Consider the following 19,983-nt stretch of genomic DNA (forward strand, 5'->3'; position numbering starts at 1 on the left):
TGAATGAAATCTGAGTAACAGAGAAAGCCGAGTGAACCGAACTGAAAGCCTACTCCTTGTGTCTTCCCTGAGAATCGGAGAATCCTTGTCATCCTGAGGAACATCTGCCTGGTAATGTGACTTTGTTTGGTTTGGGTGTATCTTGTTACGAGTAAAGATTTTGTCAAATTTGCCTAGTATCCTGCCTCCGGCAGACTGGGATATCATTTAGCCTACATTTGAAATTAAGCTGGCATTTGAAATCTGAATTTGAATCTGTTTGTTTTGCAAATTTCAGGGGACAAATGTAAATAGATTTGAGCTTAAGATGGATCTTAACATTTGCAATATTAAGCATCAACTTGCCAGATTCAGTATTGTAACACGGTATTTTTCTAACATCCAACCTTACCATTATGCATTGTTGGAAATGGAAATGTTGTTTGAAAATGAGAATTAAAGCAAATTCAAGTTGGAAGACTTTGCTGGAGAATCACCCCCCCCCCCAATCAAATCTGAAACGTGAAGGTCCCTTCTATATGTACAGAAGTCAAAGGAACACATACTTTGAATATTTCTAAACCTCCTTTTCATTTTACCAAATGCCATGTATTACAGTAAGTTAATTTAATACCATCAGTATTAACAATACAGTAAGTTAACTTAGTTTTTTTATTATATTCTATAATGGTTGTCATTAGTAAAATCTGACAAACTAACACACAAAGAACATTTAATCAGAAAACAATGTTAATATTCTGATAGTGGAACTGCTGTTACATTCTAAAAGCAAGTGGTGATTTACATCTGCTTCTGTGGGTGGGGAATTCCTCCGTTCAGACCCACAGATCTAGAACCTTATCAGGAAAGCCAACTGGTGGAGAGGGGCTCAAGAGAAATACGGCCCATGAGCCAAAGGTTAAAAACCAGGGGTGTCAAACATGCGGCCCGTGGGCTGGATGTGGCCCGCAGAGGGCTTTTCTGTGGCCCATGGAGCCAAGGCAGCCAGCCCCCACTTACCACTCCCTTTCTGGGCTTTCCGGGGCTGCTGTGGCCCCGCAAGCCCAGCCAGCTGCCTTCCCCCATCCCTTCCCCGTTGTCTTTTTTCCTTTCTCTCCCTTTCTCTCTCTCTTGCTCCCACCCCTCTCTCTTTCTGGGCTTTCGTGAGCCCAGCAGGATCCTTTCCTTTCCTTTCTGGCCTTCCTCAGGCCACTCCGGCCCCATGAACACAGCCAGCTGCCTTGCACCATCCCTTCCCCATCATCTTTCTTCCTTTCTCTCCCGCTCCTTCTCACTCCCCCCCCTCTCTCTCTCTCTTTCTGGGCTTCCAGGGCCAGAGCAGCTCCAGGAGCCCAGCAAGATCCTTCCCCCCCTTCTCCCTCTCCCCCTCACGCTCTCTCTTTCTGGGGGTCCCGCTTCTAGAGCAGCCCAGGGAGCCCAGCCAGGATCCTTCCCCCTCCTTTTCTGGGCTTACTGGGCTGCTACGGCCCCGCGAGACCAGACAGTTGTCTTCCCCCATCCCTTCCCCATCTTCTTTCTTTCTCTTTCTTTCTTTCTTTCTTTCTTTTTTTCTTTCTTTCTTTCTTTCTTTCTTTCTTCCTTCCTTCCTTCCTTCCTTCCTTCCTTCCTTTTTCTTTCTTTCTTTCTTTCTTTCTTTCTTTCTTTCTTTCTTTTTCTTTCTTTCTTTCTTTCTTTCTTCCTTCCTTCCTTCCTTCCTTCCTTCCTTCCTTCCTTCCCTTCCTTTTCTCTTTCTTTCTCTCTCTCTCTCCCCCTTTCTCTCCTGCTTTACTCTTTCTGTCTCTCTCTCTCTCTTTCTCCCTCTTTATTTCTCCGGTGGTTTGGATCAGTGGACTCTGACCTGGAGAACCAGGTTTGATTCCCCACTCCTCCACATGAGTGGCAGACACTAATCTGGTGAACTGGATTTGTTTCCCCACTCCTACACACAAAGCCAGCTGGGTGACCTTGGGCTAGTTACCCTCTCTCAGATCCACCTACCTCACAGGGTGTCTTTTGTGGGGAGGAGAAGGGAAGGTGATTGTAAGCCAGTTTGATTCTTCCTTAAGTGGTAGAGAAAGTTGGTATATAAAAGCCAACTCTTCTTCTTCTTCTTCTTCTCCTCTCTTTCTCCCTATCTTTCTGGACTGCGAGAGGGCTGCAGGCTCACCAGTCAAAGCAGCTAGCCCCCCTCTAGCCCAGATCTGGGCTGGTGAGTTTGCTGCGGGCTCGCCAGCCAAGGCAGCCACACACACACCCCAGTCCAGATCTGGACTGGCGAGTTTGCTGCAGGCTTGCCAGCCAAGCCAGCCACACACACACACACACACACATACACACACACACACACGGAGTTTAAATTTTTTTTAAAAAAAAATTAATGCCAGGGACTAGATACAAACTTTACAGAAGACACATGCAAAGTCAATTAATGATATTATTTTTTATTTAAAATACAAGCATACTTAAAACAATAACAATAAGACTGTTAAATAAAAGAAAATACTGTAAGAATGTTATTGTTATAGGCTGTTTGTTTTTTAAGTAAAAAACAATATAATTAATTGACTTTCCCTGTGTTTTTTTATAAAGTTTGTGTCTCTAATATCTGGCATTACATTTTATGGCATTTATTTATTTATTTACATGTGGCCTGGTCCGACCAAGTGACATTTATGTCATATCTGGCCCTCTTAACAAATGAGATCGACACCTTGGGTTAAACATTTCCTCCCGCTCCAACCACTCCCCTGCTCAAAATTCCAGCTTCCTGGAAAAAGTAATGGTGCTTTGTTACATGCACTTGTATATAGTTTTCTGCTTACAGCAGGGATGGGGAACCTTTTTTCTGCCAAGGGCCATTTGGATATTTATAACTGACATGGGAGCTTACTACTTGTAACTCTGACAATAACATCATTCACGGGCCATACAAAATTATCAGCTTAAAAATTAGCCTGCTGTATTTAGTCCAACATTTAGCCAAGAGGCACAACAGGAGACGGCTCCGAGAGTTTTCCACGTAGAGCGACTCGCTTTTGAGCTCTGCCATCCCCAGCTGGGCCCAAGAGATTCAGGCAGGACAGCAAACACAAGACGGAGTGAGTGACAAGCCACTCGGGGCTTGTAGGCGAAGGAGCCCAGTCCAGTAACGCCCCGATCCGGCACTTTCCTGCCCTATGCATCTTTTTCAGGGCTTAGAGGGAAAGAACCAGAAGGAAGAGAGGGTACTGACCAAGCCCCAAGCAGGCAGCTGCCCAGATGACCCCCCAACCCGTGCAGGCAAGCAGGCTGGCATCCAAACGGTGGTGCACTCGTCCACCTGGTGGCACAGGATGGACTGTTGCACCAGCTGGGCATAGCCGTCCAGCTACATGCCGGAGTTGCTCCTGCTCCACATGGTTGGGGCTGGATTCTACAGCCAGCTCCTGCTGGGATGATATGAGGACACACTGGCTAAGAACTCGCCCCCACGCATTCTGGCCCTGCCCCCTTTAACCCCTCCATTGTCGCCACTTCCGCCCCCAGCCCTCTTGTAGTACAGAGGGAATACATTTCTTCATGGCCCAGGTGGGAAAGGGTTAACACAGTTTCTTGGGCGGTCCTAGCTGCTCCATAGCTAATGACTCTTCTGCAAGGGGGAAAGAAGGTTCCTTTTCTTGGCAAAACAAACTCACATCAACCTTGAATAGAGGTTATTCCTGTTTGCGGGAGGGGGCGGATCACCAGTCTTAGATTCTTCCGAGCTAGAGATCCGCCAGGACCCACGAAGGGCCAGACCAAATGATTTTGCGGGCCTTATATGGCCCCCGGGCCTGACGTTCCCCACCCCTAGCTTACAGAATGCCAATTGAAGTAGGGTATTGGCTGAAGGTATATGGCTGGGATAGTGCTTGTAATTGCTACACAAGAGCCCCAGGAAGTGGACCAGGATCTCTTTGGAAGTCTCTCTGAAGATTACACCCAATTATTTCAATGCATCTGTGTAAACTCTCTATTTATTGTCAGGTCATTCCCTCCCCTCAACCGACTGGAGCACCAAATCCTGATTGGGGCATTGGGCGTTGAAACTCACATAGCCATGATTTCCCCACTGACCCTGTGCTTTCTGTGGGCTCTTCTGGGTGTGGCTGGTGCTCAGACCAAAAGAGGTAAGTCTTTGACCAATAGTCCAAAGGATCCTTGTAGATTTTCTCCCCACCCCCCGCCAAGATTTGTGACAAAGGTTTGATGTGATCCTAGGAGGTTCACTTCTACAACCTAACCCAGCCCATGCAAATAAGACAAAACATTAAGCGTATGTATTTAATAGTAGTACAGTTTATTGCAAGTTGCCAAAAGCCATTACAATCTTAGCCAAAAAAAGTAATAAATGAACAAATGTTAACAACAGTTTTAAAAATTGCTAAAAATTAGTTCAAAGGAATAGAGTTAAGGTTGCCAAGTCCCTCTTCGCCACTGGTGGGAGGTTTTTGGGTTGGAGGGTGGGGTTTGGGGAGGGGAGGGACTTCAATGCCATAGAGTCCAATTGCCAAAGCGGCCATTTTCTCCAGGTGAACTGATCTCTATTGAGATTGTGATAGCAGCAGATCTCCAGCTAGTACCTGGAGGTTGGCAACCCTAAATGGGGTTAAAATTGCCAAACCCTATAAGTGCAGAAATAGTAACAGCAGATTAAACAAGCATAACTAGCACAAATTTTCTTGGCAACCAGTGTATACAGTGATATCATGTCAGTGACACTCTGGTCAACATCACATAAAAGATCAATGATTTTCGGTATTTCTGTATTTATATCAGTATCTTCCAAGAAGAAGTCACAATTTCCCTGTCTTTTTTTTCTTGCTTCTCAAACCCCAAACAATTTATAATAGCCTAGACGGGAGATTAGGATCTGGGGGATACACATAACTGGGCCTCAGTTCCACAACTAAAAATCTCTCCCCTCATTGCCAGTCCAGAAAACAATTTTAAAGTGTCAAAGGGACTTTCTTTTTCACCAGAATAAAAGCAGGGTTATCCTAGCCCATAAGGCACTGTGTGTAGGGCTCCCAATTGGCTCCATCCAGACCCAAATTTGCTTAGCTTCCTCAAAGTTGCAGGATCACACGGCGTCTAACACACCACTGTGGTAACTATTGAGTGATTACGAAAAATTCACCATTAGGGTTGGGATAAAGGATGGAATTCTGCATTAATAACTGTCGGGATAGAAATATTTGGTGTTCCATAAGAACATAAGAAAGGCCCTGCTGGATCAGACCAAGGCCCATCAAGTCCAGCAGTCTGTTCACACAGTGGCCAACCAGGTGCCTCTAGGAAGCCCCCAAGCAAGATGACTGCAGCAGCATTATCCTGCTTGTGTTCCACGGCACCCAAAATAATAGGCATGCTCCTCTGATACTAGAGAGAATAGATATGCAGCATGACTAGTATCCATTCTAACTAACAGCCATGAACTAACAGCCCCTCTCCTCCATGAATATGTCCACTCCCCTCTTAAAGCCCTCCAAGCTGGCAGCCATCACCACATCCTGGGGCAGGGAGTTCCACAATTTAACTATGCGTTGTGTGAAAAAAATACTTCCAAGATGTCATTTCCAAAAGCATTATCCAGGTATGCATTCTTCTTTCAGCTACATCCTTTCTGAAAGGGCACCCACCAGCACCGATGCAATACAGGGGAAGTAGACGTTGCATCTTTTGTGGAGCAACCAAGCGCCTTCAGAATCCTGCAGAGAATGCAGCACCCACCCATGAGAACACAAGGGCTGCCACATCCCCCAGCAGAAACACCGCTGTGCCGTCCATCGTAACCAGGCCTGCGATGAACAACTGGCACCCTAGGGCACATGTTCAGAAGGAGCAAGCAATGAGTACCCTGCCTCCAAGCGTTCAGAAAACAAATGGGACTTCTCTTACTGAAGCCAGGTTGGAAGACTTTGGAACCTCGGTGGCCTGCTGTACCCTAACAACAGGCAACATCAGCATAGGAAACACTGTGCAGGGATCAGTGAGGATGAACCAAAGAGAAGTGGTTAGGCAGGAAACTGGGTTGGCCCCGTTGCTGCAGAACCAAGCTCAGCCTCGACGGTCCCCATCCCATTCTGGCTACAAACCCAAACCTAAACCTGTTAGGCCCAAGCCATATAGACCAAAGCCATACCCCAGACCATATGGTAGCAACAGCATTAATGGTGGAGGCTCAACACACTGGACTGTCTCCTTCCCTGCCCTCATTCTTGGCCTTGCCGGACTACTGGTGGTTCACCAGGTCTCTTAGTTCAGCTTCTCCTCTCTTCCTTCAGCACTCCCATGAAGAGTGTCATGCTTTTGTTTCCTTACAAACAAGTTTCCGCAATGGACCCAAGGCCAAATTCATGATGATCAGACAGATGGTCTATATGGCAGACAACTAAAAAAAAGAAGGATGTCCTCAGGGCCGTCCAAACTGTGAAAAAAAACTGGGGTGTGGGGAGAGAAAATAAGAAATGTTTTCACTTAGTGGAAAGGCACCCTAGGATCAGCCCTATGGCTCTAAACACCAAAGAGTCCTTTTAGAAATATGTGGGAAAAAATAAGATAGTTATGATTTATTTAAGTGTGAATCAGGGTGGATAAAAATAAATGATTTTTAAAATTTAAATCGGATTTTTTTTATTTAAATCAGATTTTTTAAAAATAAAATATTTTTTGAGGGAAAATCTATCTAAAGAGGTTTTTCTATTTAAGATACGTTATAGTCCAAAGGCTATTCCTCATGAAATAAGGATTAGTTTTTAATTATGTAGTCTGAGGCTGTATATTCATGCAATGTTTACATTTTTTGGTCAATGAATGCCATTAATCCATTCACAGTCATGCTCCTCCAGAGATTTCTGTAAGATTATTTTGGGCAGTTTTTCTATCTAGAAGATATTATCACAGATGCTTCGTTTTGCAGTTCTCAAAACTGTGAATGCGTGTCTGCAGAGATAACATGCCTCTTTTTCACAGCACAAATGTTATAAAACAAACTTATGTAGCTGAGAAAAATACCGTATCCCACTGTTCCTTTGCAAATCTATGTACACAGAATCAGCCCCTTACCTCTTAAATGCTAAGTTTCAATAAGTTCAATGAAAAGCAGATTGTTCAGAATGGAATTGATCTGCACAAGGAGCTCAGTGCAAGGAGGGGAGGGGCAAGCAGTAAACTTGAAAGTAAAACCTTTTGAGGAGAATACTCCCCAAGTTTTTATGTAGAAAACCATGATTTAAATCTAGTCTTACTGACTAGTGATTTAAATCCTGATTTAATTTAAATCGGCCCTGGTGTGAACCAGAGTCACATCTCCTATCCCCTTCAGCTGTAGACACAGCACTAACTGCAGTTATCATTCAAGCACAGAGGGCCCCTTTAAGGAGTGCTTATAAATTGGGTTGCCAACCTCCAGGTGGTGGCTGGAGATCTCCCGCTATTGCAACTGATCTGCAGCTGCTAGAGATGAGTTCACCTGAAAAAAATGGCAGTTTTGGCAATTGGACTCTATGGCATTGAAGTTCCTCCCCACTCCAAACCTCCTCAGGCTTGCCCCCCCCAAATCTCCAGGTATTTCCACCCCCCCACCCCCCACCCGATGCTAAAGGGTTGCATAAATCACCGTTGTCTGGAGTCACAGGGAGAGCGTAATCAGAACCACCTGGAGGCGTCTTTGTTTTATGGCAGGTAAGCGCCCGGCTTGGGGAAGGCATGGGTCTCCCTGGGAGGAGGACCCATGGCTGCTGCCGTGAGTCTCCTTGTTTCCTCCCCTCCAGAGACCCTCCCTGCCAGCCCCAGAGCCTCCCTGCTGATTAGCTGTTTTTCCCAATCAGCTGTTGGGCAGGGAGGAAGGGAGGATGGGGCTGCTTTGTTCTCCATCCTCCCGTTGGGCCACCCAAACAAACCCAACCTGACGTCATCACGTAAATGATGCTGATCGGAGCCCCCAACTCGCCTCCCTAAACCTCCCACTGGTTCCAAGGAGGGACCTGGCAACCCCATTTCTGATGCTTCCAACAACCCCACCAGGGTCTTTTACGCATGGCTTTTTCACTCACCCCCACTCCGATGATTTTGGGTCTTTGTGTTGATTATGTATGCCGTTTCCGATTGTCAGAGGTCGCCTCGCTCTCCTCCTGCATTTTGTTCGCGTTTTGAAATTCGAGCTAAAACAGGACTCTGAAAACGCGAGCAAAACACGGGGAAATGCAGGGGGAGAGCGAGGTGACCTTTGACGGTCGGAAACGGCATGCATAATCCAAACGACGACCAAACGTTGTCAGAGGGGTGATGGCAAGGGAAGCAGTCATGCACAGAAAACCTTTGTGAATAGGATTGCCAACCTCCAGGTAGTAGCTGGAGATATTGGCCACTTTGCCAATTGGACACTATGGCATTGAAGCCCATCCCCTTCTCAAACCCTGCCCTCCTCAGGCTACGCCCCAAAAACCTCCTGCCAGTGGCGAAGAGGGACCTGGCAACCCTGTTTGTGAAAGCCATAAAATTCAGGCGGGAAAGAACTTTGCTACCACCTAGCAGCTGTGCTGCAAATGGACTACTTGTCTGACCAAAATACTTCGATGAGAGGGGACTTCCACTCCGGGGCCTTAAAAGATCTGGCAGCACCAGCTAGTTTGGAGTCACTCCCTCTCCAGCTAAGGTTTGCATTAAGGTTCCACATTAAGGAAGGTGTTACGCATATAGAAGATCTGTGGAGATCGACATTTTCTTTTCCCTCTGCTACCAGCAAAATCATTTTGACTGCTGAGTTCCAGACCAACTGGATTATCTGAATCAACTTCAGCAGCGACTTCTCACACTGAGCAATTATTTTGCTCATCACTTTTCACAAATATAAAACTATCAACATTTGTGCAAGACTGAGCGCCAGTGTTGTGCAGCGGTTAAGGTGTCAGACTAGGATCTGGGGAACCCAGGTTCAAATCCCCACTCTGCCATGGAAATTTGCTGGGTGACTTTGGGCTAAGTCACACGCTCTCAGCTTTGACCCTGGCAAGTATTTGGATGGGAGACCTCTCAGGAACCACCAGGGTCATGACGCGGAGGCAGGCAATAGCAAACCATCTCCGAACATCTCTTGCCTTGCAAACCCTACGAGGTCTCCGTCAGTTGTGACTTGACGGCAAAACACACACGCGCAAGGGGAGGTGAAATGATATCCACTGGTCCACAAGAGAAGACATCAAACACAGCACAGTCTGCTTAGAGCAGGGGTCCCCAACGTGGTGCCTGTTGGCACCATGGCACTCGCCAACAACTTCCCTGGCCCCCGCCAAGTGTTTTTAGAAAGTAGGCGGGGCCAGGTGGGACTTCTGCCCAGGAGGGCTTGTGATTGGCCACTGGAGAGCCAAATTGGCTGTGAAGATTTAAAAAAAAAAAGAAGCTGCAGCTGCCATCACAGCACAAGGATCTTCACTGTGTGACTGAAGGTAAGCCGTGTATATGCAAGGTATCTTGTTAAACGCACCTTCTGTCGAAATGTTCAGTAGTTACTATTAGAATTATGCACAACTTCCCTCCCTGTCATTCTGTCATTTGGAGCCACTAAAACTGGCGTTTAGCAAAGTTTTAAAAAAATTGTTTTGTGTTTAGCTTGTGTTATGTTTGTGTTGGCTGATCTTGGATCATAATAAATGAAATGATGAAATGATGGTTGGTGCCATCCCATTTGCCTGCCATTTTGTGGTTGGCTCCACCTCCTTTGGCTCCGCCTCCTTTGGCAGCCATTTTGGGGTTGCGCTCACCACCGTGTCAGGATTCCAAAGGTGCCTGCAGGTTCACAAAGGACAGGGACCTCGGATTCAGACTGCAAAGAGAAAATCACCATTGTAAATTAGTATTTGAATTGCCAAGAATTATTATAGTTCTCTAATTTCTTGACCCACTCCTGGCTCCAGTCCACACATCTTATTACTGTAGCACAAAGGACAGGTAGGAGCAGCCCTGGACAAACTTTTTCTACACTCCTTTTTGTGCAAATGAAATTTAAAGTGATGTAAATGGGTGAAAACAAATCCAAGTCTTGTGCATGCCCAAATCAGAAGAAGGTAGTTCCAGTGCATTCAATGGGATATACTCCAAGGAACTGAGCAGAAGACTAGTAGGAAGAGGGGAACGCGTACACCACAATGGAAATGCATGGATCTCTGGACCTTAGTAGAGACTGAGGAGGAATTATTTGGAGCTTACAATGTAAGGGGCTTTTTATATGGTACAGAACTGGAGCCTCTCCTTGTGGGCTGGTTTACATGTTGTGAATGAAGGGCATGTTTCAAATCACTCTATCTGGCCTCTTAGTAAAACAAGCACAGATTTTCCATACTCCTGCAAATGACCCAAGCGAAACATTTGAGATATTTAAATGAAAAAGTGTCCCATCTGTGTGGTAAGCCACATGATGAGCAATCCACCGTGTGGTAACAGCCACCACTAAGATTCTTTAAACAAAGAATACAAAGTCCTTCATGGCCTCCCCCCCCATGCCCCCACCACCACAACTTTGCTCATGTCAGAAGAGGCTTCTGGGGAGGGGTGCCAACCTGCAAATGGGCAAAATCAGTAACTGCCTGTACATGTGCTTTCTACACTGGGGCTTCTGCCTTGCAGAATAGTCTTCCTGTAGAGGACAGGAAAGCTCCCATGCTCCTGGCTTTCCAAAAACTATGCAAAACTGAATTATTCAAGAGGGCTTTTCTGCACAGGTAATAGAGTTGCTGTTAAGTCCGCGTGGGGAGGACACACGAGGTCGAGACGGAGTTCCAACACAACGCTTCATTGTGGTCAAGAACAGAACTGAGAACTGTGTAAAACTGGCCCCGCTTATATTCCCCCCCTGGCCGCTTGCGGCCACTCCCCCCCCCGATCCGTGATAGGGGGGAACAACCCCCGGGTTGCCAATAGCGCGACCCAGCTTAGGGCCAACGGGGCGCACTGGCTTGGGCCAATGGCGCGGGCAGGGTTTAGGAGCCTTCGCCCGGGACTCAAGCTCCTAGGTTTCCCCCTGCTTATCCACCTAACTATTTACATACATAACAGTTACTGACCTGAATGGCCCAGGTTAGCCTGAGCTCATCAGATCTCAGAAGTGAACCAGGATCAACCTTGGTTAGTACTTGGAAGGAGACCACCGAGGAATATGCAGAGGAAGGCAATGGCAAACCACCTGTTAGTCTCTTACTTTGAAAACCCTACTGAGTTGCCATAAGTCGGCTGCGACTCGACAGCACTTTACATATGCATAATAGGGTTAAACTGTACAAAATGGTTCACAAACTTACATGGATAAACCATTGAGACTGTGATGTATACTGCTGCATATAGCTTATTGTAAGTAGCATCCTATTATGAAATTTCTATACCACTTAATGTGTCTTGTTAATACTTCTCCTATACTTCAGTTTTTTTCTGGTGGTTCCAGACTTCTGAAATCCTAAGGCATTGTTTACTGAATGTCCTATTTTGCTGAATGTACTGACTCACTATGTGTAATCTATCTTGAGTCCCTGTGAGAAAGGTGGACTATGAACAATGTAAATATATAAATAAACTACAGTATCCCAAAGGGACTGTTATAAGGAAACTGGTGTTCAGAAGTTTTAATCACAAGGGAGAAGAGACATGGTTAGTAGCTGACAAAGAGAAGTGCATGCCGCATGTCCAGCTTCTTGCCATAGTTATGTCCCAGAAGAGTACATTTTTATCCAGATCATTTTTAGCTGCATCCTAAACAACACCCTTACTGGCTTTTAAACACCAGGTCATGACATGGTAGCTGACAAAGGGAGCTTTAACTCTCAAAAGAACCCTGACAATCTTGTTGGTCTTTGGTGCTACTAAAAGGTTACTCTTCTACTGCCGCGCAATACAGTCTGAGACAGGTCAAGATGGTCATTCTCTTGGGGTCACCTGCATGCATACCTTTGAGTCTGACCGGTGGGGCAGGTTTTCTCTTGAGTTTGACAGGTGGGGAAGGTCAATGGAATGGTCGACTATTAGTGGTTGTATTGTTTTTAATGTACTGTTCCACGTTTCTCTCCACCGTAAGCCTCTTTGTGGACATGTCCGGTTCAAAATGGGCAGAATTTATTCTGTAAATGATAAACCACTGAAGTTGGGCCATAGCAAGGGGTCACCTGAATATATTTCCCAAAGATGATTTTACAACCAATTCAACCATGCAGAAACAGGTTCAGTCCTTTCTGGGTTTAACCACTTGAAACTGCAGGTGGGAGATGATACGTTTAATGCCCCCTTTAAAACAAACAAACCTCAACATGTCTGCGTTCCTCTGGAAAGCTGGCAAAATGCTTTATTGTTATTTTAAAATTTCTGTTCTGTGTTATTAGTTGAAAGCCTAGCCTTTTCCTTGACATACTAATTTGCCACACGCAAGAAGATTTGGGGTGGGGGGTTTTTCCAAATAGAAAAGCGTTAAAAATGGCACAGACAGCCACATGCAGTCTGAGGGGAGGGTCTGTACAAACAAGATGATTTAGGTTGTGGTGTCAGCCCGGAAGGACTATACCATATCTCCATGTTTCAAGCAACACAGGAGTTAGCTCACGCTAACTGCAACGGCTTCACCCTCCGTGTCTGTGCGTGGTCCGTGTTCCCCCTGAAGAACCGCACAGTGCTGGCCCACAGACTCGAGATCTTGATGCGGTAATGGATGGTGCCGTCTCGAACGTCATAGACGTTGATCTGATTGTCCTGACGCCCGGAAGCAAACTTCAGCACTTGGCCACCGCAGTCTATAGCCATGTCGGCGTTGTTTTGGACGCACAAAGGCTCCTTGGCGTATTCCTGCGCTGCAAACTCCAGGCAGCCCTGCAGTTCTTCCGAAAGCACACCCCAGGACCGTAAGTTGCTTTTCACCTCCAGGATATCGCGAATGCTCAATGGCTCCTGGCGAGTGGACAGCCTAGCAAGGTACATTTCAGCGGTCCGTTCCCGGACATCGAATTGGATGGCGTTGTGCAAGATGTACACTAAAATCTCGCAGTCTCCGTTCCCAGAGAGGAACTGCACGGTTTGTCCGTCACACTGGACGACCATTTTGGAATTCTGTTGCACCGAGAGGGGCTCCCGACTAAAGCCATCAATGGCTTCATTGAAACAAGCCTGGAGCATATAGTTCACCCCGCTCAGCCGATCGCGGTGCCTCAAGAGGTTCCCAAGGGTTAGGGGTTCATAGGAGGACAACAGGATGGCTGCATACTGGAGAAAGTCCTTTAGGATCCTGACGACACCGTGCGGGGCCCACTTGTGCTTGCCGGTCACAGTGACCTCATGTCCAGTGCTTGAGGGAGAAGAGTCCATCTTCTCCACAGCGAGCCAGGAGGCAGACAACAGAACGGTACTCACAGTCACCACGGTGGAAACGATCAGGATCCTCTTGACCTGGGCTATAAAGGATCGGAAGAATGTACCGAGGGCCCACTGGAAGCCGTTTCTGAAGAGGCCAGCCATATTCCTAAAAACGGGAAGGGAAGGGAAGAGAAGGGAGAAAGGGAGAAAGGGAGAAAGGGAAGGGAAGGGAAGGGAAGGGAAGGGAAGGGAAGGGAAGGGAAGGGAAGGGAAGGGAAGGGAAGGGAAGGGAAGGGAAGGGAAGGGAAGGGAAAGAAAGAAAGAAAGAAAGAAAGAAAGAAAGAAAGAAAGAAAGAAAGAAAGAAAGAAAGAAAGAAAGAAAGGAAGGAAGGAAGGAAGGAAGGAAGGAAGGAAGGAAGGAAGGAAGGAAGGAAGGAAGGAAGGAAGGAAGGAAGGAAGGAAGGAAGGAAGGAAGGAAGGAAGGAAGGTTGACAACATCAGTTTTGGGAGGCAACAGGGCTTTTTCTGTGGTGGTACTCACCAGTACTGAGTTCCAGCACCTTTGGGGGGGGGGTTCTCTCAAGCACTGAGGGGGAAACTGGTAGATATTGGTACACACACCCCAAAACAAAAAAAAAGCACTGGGGGAAATAATCCAAAAACAATATTCCATTCTTTGATTTTTTTAAAGTTGCAATCTGCTTCCGCTTCTTACCCTTGGAAAGTTTAACCTTACAGAAACCATAAAATTAACCATCTGCTGCATGAACGCAACAGTTTCCTTTTCTCTAGCATGCAACTGTGGACAGATCAACAGCAGAACCTGAGTGTTTGGAGAAGAAGGCCCTTTCTTTCTCGCCTGTTTTTGCCAAGTCTCCTCACCACTGTTCCACTGAGTCACAGCTCAGTGATCTAGCATGCAAAGCAGATGCTTTAAGGCCCCAGGTTCAATCCCCACTATCTCCAGATAAAAGGAGCAGGTAACTGGGGGTGTGGGGGTGCGGAAGACCTTTACCTGAGACCCTGGAGAGGCGCTGCTAGTCAGACAAAACTGACCTTGATAGATCAATGGTTCAGTATAAGGCAGCGTCATGTGTTCAATACTCCATGAAACTGTCGTCTTAGTTTTGCCCTATTAAAGGTAAAGGTCCCCTGTGCAAGCACTGGGTCATTCCTGACCCATGGGGTGACATCACATCCCGACGTTTCCAAGGCAGACTTTGTTTATGGGGTGGTTTGCCAGTGCCTTCCCCAGTCATCTTCCCTTTACCCCCAGCAAGCCGGGTACTCATTTTACCAACCTCGGAAGGATGGAAGGCTGAGTCAACCTTGAGCAGGCTACCTGAAACCAACATCCGTTGGGATCGAACCGGCTGCTGTCCCGTTATTACCTTCCCAGACGGTGTTCAGAAACTGCTTATATCCCCTTATGCTTGGACTACCAGGTGTCAGGAAATCCCTTTCTCTTCTGGTACCCTGGAGAGTGTTTGCCAGTAAGAGTAGAAAATACTGAGCTAAATGGACCAACTCTGTACATGGCAGCTTTACGTGTTCATAGGCCTAGTGAACCAAACACCACCTACCACAACAGCACATCATTCAAAACATATCACATATCATTCAAAACAGACACAGACTGGGAAACACCTGGAGATTTGGGGGGTGGAGCCTGAGGAGGGCGGGGTTTGGGGAGGGGAGGGACTTCAATGGGGTGTAAGGCCATAGGGTCCACCTTCCAAAGCGCCCATTTTCTCCAGATGATTTCTGTCACTTGAAGATCAGTTTAATAGCGGGAGATCTTTAGTAGGGTTCCCAGCTTTGGGCTGGGAAACACCTGGAGGTTTTTGGGGCTGAGCCTGAGGAGGGCGGGGTTTGGAGAGGGGAGGCACTTCAGTGCCATAAAGTCCAATTGCCATTTTCAGTCCAGTAGCCCTTTTCTCCAGTTGATCTGATCTCTGTCGCCTGGAGACCAGTTGTAATAGTGGGAGATCTCGAGCCACCACCTGGAGGTTTTACCCAAACAATAACCTATGCTGACAAATTTTAGTTACAACAATAACAACAGCACGAAGGCTCCTTAAATGTATATCAATTTACTATGAAATAATATTATTTAAAGAAATATCAAAAACATTAGCAACAGCGTCCAAGAGTTATATATTTCTGATCATTAAACATAACATAAGCAGGTAAGATCGTACAAACTAAACAACGCAAATTTGATTTAGCAGGTTACTTCACCGCCAACATAGTAATACAGGTTGATTCACCGTATGACTTTCTTATGCCAAGGAAATAATTCTGTGGAAGAATTATTATTATTATTATTATTATTATTATTATTATTATTATTATATTAGCTGTTGCTAATGTTTTTGATATTTCTTTAAATAATATTCTTTCATAGTAAATTGATATACATTTAAGGAGCCTTCGTGCTGTTGTTATTGTTGTAACCACCTGGAGGTTGGCAACCCTACTCGCCAGCCACCATCTAGAGTTTAGAAAATGGCGGCACGAAGGCTCAATAAATAAAAAACCACACTGGAATTAACTCGAAATCATATATAATGTATAGGCATTACGTCATGCACGTAATGCCTATACACTATATATGATTTCGAGTTAATTCCAGTGTGGTTTTTTATTTATTGAGCCTTCGTGCCGCCATTTTCTATAACGTAGTTATTTCTGGCACAGGTGTTTCTCGTTACTGTACCATCTAGAGTTTGGCAACCCTAGACTACAGAGTATCTGTGTGCAGTTAAATAATTAAAAGAAAAATTAAATACGAATGACATATCCATTCAAGGGAAATCAGGCCAAATAGCTGAAAATCTGCCGGAAGAACTGCATGGATACACCCAGCACTGATGGACTGGGCAGAGTTTTTGCGGCCGCTTGCGCGATCCTGTGCTTGGAAGAATCATGTGTGTGTGTGTGTGTGTGTTAAGTGCCGTCAAGTCGCTTCCGACTCATGGCGACCCTATGAATGAAAGTCCTCCAAAATGTCCTAATGGTGACCCTATGAATGAAAGTCCTCCAAAATGTCCTCTCTTTGACGGCCTTGCTCAGATCTTGCAAATTGAAGGCCGTGGCTTCCTTTATTGAGTCAATCCATCTCTGGTTGGGTCTTCCTCTTTCCCTGGTGCCCTCCGCTTTTCCTAGCATGACTGTCTTTTCCAGTGACTCTTGTCGTCTCACGACGTGACCAAAGTACGACAGCCTCAGTTTAGTCATTTCAGCTTCTAGAGTCAGTTCAGGCTTGATTTGATCTAGAACCCACTGATTTGTTTTTTTGGCCGTCCACGGAATCCGTAACACTCTCTTCCAACACCACATTAATAGGCCATTTATTCATGGAAGGTTTTGCCTTGGATTTGCCACTCTACAGATGCACATTTCCCCCATCCGAATTCTCAAAACTCTGCACTGGGGGCTTATTGTTGAGTTTTGAGAATATGAATGGGGGGAAAGTGCATCGAAAGAGTGGCAACTCCAAGGCAAAACCTTCCATGAATAAACGGCCTTAAGGGATCTATTTTCTTCCTATCAGGAGCTGCCCTGATCTCCACCGCAGGGTGCCCTTTAAAAGCGACGGCCACAGGAGCCGCAGCTATAACATTTGCACGGATCCTGCAAAACGGCTTTGGGAACCGCGAAGGTCCAGGCGGTCGAATGCGAATAATTCTCATCAATGGAAATTTTTTAGAAATCCCAATAAAAAACCCCGATCGGATATGTCTTGGTTTCTGTCGCGTTTGGTACTCACAGGATCGGAGCCGGTCTTTGGGCCATCTTCTCTCATGTCATGAGAAATTGCAAAAAAAAAAAAATTTTTTTTTAAAAAGTTGAAGTTTGCAAAAAAAATTTTTACAAAGTTGCAGTTTCACTTTCCTGTATTCCACGTGATTTAGTATTCAGCCGCAGCACGGCCGGCTTTCGCGCGCATCCTTATTTGGCCCCGGGAGGGTGGCGCTTGCAGCGGATTTCCCCGTTTCCTCCCAGTTGCTCTGCACGTCTGCAGAAGTCCTCGCTCCGCTCGCCGATCCCAGCTCAGTCTCCTGTCGGCCGTGTAAACCAAAGACGAGTCCAACTGGATTTTCTCCGCAAGTGAGTGAGACGCCCGGCTTTGGAAGGCGTGCCTTCCAGCAGGGGGCGGCGAGGAGCCGCGATCTGCCCCCGTTCACACGCGCACCCCCGGGGCGGAGAGTGTCTGTCGGCGTAGAAGCAGGAAGCGAAGCGGCTGCGCCTCCTAGCAACTCCAGCCTCTCCAGAAACTCCTGCAAAGCCCACCTCTTTCCTGGCTGCCCACGTCTGGAGTGGTTCCCTTGCTTGCCAGGTGCCTGGGTTGCAACGCAAGGATGAGGCCGGGATGGGTGGGTGGGTAAATGGGTGCATGGGTGGGGGGGAGTGTTTGCAAGCCGTTTGCACGGAATCCGGGGCAGCCCCCGTTGGCGCGGCTTTGCAGAAACCCCCGGCCCAAAGTAGTAACTAATTTTTTAACGTGGGGTTTAACATGGGGTTTGCGGAGCAGGGATGCCGTGGAGAGGCATGGGCGGGTCGCCGGACTGCCGGATGTGCAAGAGGCCGGCGAGTAGTTTCGCTGGATGTTGGGTGTGTGTGTGTGTGTAAAGTGCCTTCAAGTCGCAGCCGACTTATGGCGACCCCTTTTTGGGGTTTCCAATGCAAGAGACTAACAGAGGTGGTTTGCAAGCCAGTGCCTTCCTCTGCCCAGCAACCCTGGACTTCCTTGGTGGTCTCCCATCCAAACACTAACCAGGGCTGGCCCTGCTTAGCTTCTGAGATCTGACCAGATCAGGCCAGCCTGGGCCATCCAGGTTGGAGGTGGGTGGGTGGGGTGAATTTGGTGCCTGCTTGCCAGCCCTTAAACCTCACTTAGACCAGTGGAGTTTCGTTTTCAACTCACGCTGAATATGATTTCAGTAAATCCGGAAGAGAAAAAAAAAGGCTCTGTGCTGTATAATATGGGAAAGCAGCAGCGACAGCACAAATTATCAATGCAGTTATATATATTGGGTGCAAAAATATATATACATTGACTACATAAATGACAAACAGTACATAAAAAACAAAGGACAAACATTCACTTGATAAAGGTAAGTACCGGTGATTCTGGTAAGTACCAGTATCAGTGATAGTTATAGCGTTTGGTACTTACCTTTATCACAGTGGTTCCCAACCTTTTTTTTGACCAGGGACCACTAGGACTTTTTTGTTCGGTGCAGGGACCCCAAGGTTCAAAATAAAAATTGCGAGAATTTGAAAATAAACTTTAATCATAACTGTTAGTTAAACTTTAAGCTTAGAATAATATTTGAATATATATTTTTATAATAGAGAACTTTTAATTGAAAATATTAATTTATGATGGGTTTATAACTTTGTTTCACGGACCTTAATTTAGTTCTCGCGGACCCCTGGGGGTCCATGGACCCCTGGTTGGGAACCAGTGCTTTATCAAGTGAATTTTTGTCCTTTGTTTTTTATGTACTGTGTACATGTTGTGTACACGTTGCTGCTTCTTTCGAATATGATTTCAGCGGCGCTTTGAGGTTTGTGTGAATCGCCCTAACTAAGCGTCGTGGTGGCCACAGCTGGTGCATATTTTGGGGGGGATCGGAGAACAGCTACTGTGGGTGCGAGAAATCTTGCGGGAACAGGAAACAGGAGAGCCGCTGGTCCGGGGATCCCACTTGGAAGAGTTCCAGAGTCACAGACTGGCGGTGCGCGGTCAGCCAGCGATGACATGAATGACCCCCCCACCCCGTGATTCTGCAGTGACCAGATGCGAAACAGGAGGGACCTCCTGGCCTTTTCAGACTTTTGCACAAGGGAGAATTGCAGGGGATGCAGCTTCTCACCTCTGAAATTAGGGCCTTGCGCACCACCACCCCTTATTAGTAAAAAGTTTAATCCTTTGCCTTTGAACCAGTGAATCAGCTAATGAAGCAATTTAAATCGTTGTGCTGGTTACCAAAACCTCAGGGCCTTTTTGAGATGTTGAAGTTCTCATAATTTACAATATGATAAAAAGGACGCACACACCCGTTGTCGGCCCAGGCTGTTGGCAACATTTCATTTTATTTCTTATTGCAATCGGTCAGAATAAGAATTGGTTTAAAAAGGGGGGACTGTTTTATTCCCTATTTCAGTAGATCAGAATTAGGACAGATTTAAAAAGAAAAAAAAGACTGTGCTCTTAATTTTTAGCCCTCTTCCATTTTAAAGCTTATGGCCCTGCCACATCTATTACAGATGGTGTGGGTAATGTCAGAAATAATCAACACTCTTATTCTCTTTTATAAATAGCCATAACTTGAGAATCGAGACTGGAGTCCAGAGAAATCTGTTTAACACGTTTTTTGATCAATGAAACGGAGCCTATCTTTCCATCAGTCATCTCAAAGGGTTCAGATGGGCGGTCCATCTTTTATTCCCTACTAAGTCCCTCCTCGCTAGTCCCTCCCCTTCTATAGGTTAGAAGAAAAAGGTCACTCCTTCCCGGCCGGTCCTAAATTGTATTTTACATCATCTTAAATGCCAGCCCTTATCCCACCTCCTTATTTCATTGGTTTTATTGATGAATATTTCATAAGTTTTCTGCGCATGTCCCCTTTGCAGTTGCACTGTTCTTGA

This window comes from Euleptes europaea, chromosome 3 (genome assembly GCF_029931775.1).
Source record: "Euleptes europaea isolate rEulEur1 chromosome 3, rEulEur1.hap1, whole genome shotgun sequence".
NCBI classification, from domain to species: Eukaryota; Metazoa; Chordata; class Lepidosauria; order Squamata; family Sphaerodactylidae; genus Euleptes; species Euleptes europaea.